General features: G+C 30.2%; 1 non-coding gene across 1 annotated transcript; it reads left to right on the forward strand.

Annotated features, from left to right (window-relative positions):
* The first annotated feature begins 1,069 nt into the window (after positions 1–1,069).
* On the forward strand, positions 1,070–1,141 carry TRNAD-GUC (transfer RNA aspartic acid (anticodon GUC)). Its single transcript has one exon. It is a non-coding gene; the product is annotated as a tRNA-Asp (tRNA).
* The last annotated feature ends 387 nt before the right edge of the window (positions 1,142–1,528 follow it).

A 1,528-nucleotide genomic window follows, 5' to 3' on the forward strand; every position in this document is an offset into this window, starting at 1 on the left:
AACTATATCAAATTTTAGAAAGAGAAATTACCTAAATAGACTTTAGAGAGAGAAACTTTCTCGAAAATTTTAGATAGAGAAAAAATATCAAATTTTAAGTTTTAAATAGATAAAGTATCTTAAAATTTTAGAGATAGAAGCTATATCAAATTTTAGAGAGGGATACTAGCTAAAATTTTTTAGAGAGAGAAACTATCTCAAGAATTTAGAGAGAGGTACTCTATCAAATTTTAAGTTTTAGGGAGAGAAAATATCTTAAGACTTTAGAGAGAGAAACTATATCAAATTTTTAGAGATAGAAACTATCTCAAATTTTTTTTAGAGATAGTTACTATCTAATATTGTAAGTTTTAGATAAAATATCTCAAAATTTTCAGAGAGAGAAACTATATCAAATTTTAAAGAGAGACTAGCTTGAAATTTTTGACAGAGAGAATTTATCTCAAAATTTTTAGAGAGAGAAATTATCTCAAATTTCAAGTTTTAAGAAAGTAAAAGTATCTTAAAATTTTAGATAGAAATTATGCTTGAATTTCACATTTTAGAATAAAAGTATCTCAAATTTCACATTTTAGAGAAAAAATACTTGAAATTTTTTAGTAAGAGAAACTATATGAAGTTTTAAGTTTTAGAGAGAGAAGTATTTTAAAGTTTTAAAGAATGAAACTATATCAAATTTTAGAGAGAGAAACCACTTAAAATTGTTTAGAAAGAGAAACTATATCAAAATTTCAAGCTTTAGAGAAATAAAGTATTTTAAAATATCAAGCTTGGCTAAAGCAGTTTGGTTGTATCAAACGGTGTATCCTTTAGTATAATATTGAAAGTGGTAAAGTTTTAGGCTGAGTATCTACTTAATGCAACCTGCCTTCTTTGCGGAGGCTACAAAATTCGGTGATTCCCAAATATTAACTTTTGTTTAATGCAGAGTGTTTAATGAAAATATGTGTGGGTCCATCCTCTGCTGGCCAACTCTTGATTTTTCTTGTTGGAGACGCTTGTGCGGAATAGGCTTTGTTCTGTAGATAAACTTTATAATGATATTTATACGCCACGAGAATATCAATAGGTCGTTGTAGTATAGTGGTGAGTATTCCCGCCTGTCACGCGGGTGACCCGGGTTCGATCCCCGGCAACGGCGATATGTTTTTTTAATTTTAATTGCAAAGTAATTCGAAAAAGGGGTTTTGGTAAACCCAAAAGAATAATAGGGATGAAAGTTACGAAGGAGGAGTCATTTTCCCAATAATAATAAACGCATATGATCATGATGGCTGAAGAAGCAGAAAGGCTTAGATGGTTATTTTCAAAATTATTCTCCGTGTTGGACATTATTTTAGAGCCATTATAGAGATTCCCATTGTCCAAAGCCTGGATTTGGACCTTATTTTAGAGCCATTATAGATATTCCTATTGCCCAAAGCCTGGATGAGGATTTGAGATGAAGCTTTATTTTGTTTTCACATAGCTCAGGCTTTATAGAACTCTATCCCATCATCTAACAATATCAAGAGCGATAAAATATCGA

This window comes from Amborella trichopoda, chromosome 11 (assembly GCF_054954075.1).
Source record: "Amborella trichopoda isolate Santa Cruz 75 chromosome 11, AtrichopodaSantaCruz75HAP2 v2.0, whole genome shotgun sequence".
Lineage (NCBI taxonomy): Eukaryota > Viridiplantae > Streptophyta > Magnoliopsida > Amborellales > Amborellaceae > Amborella > Amborella trichopoda.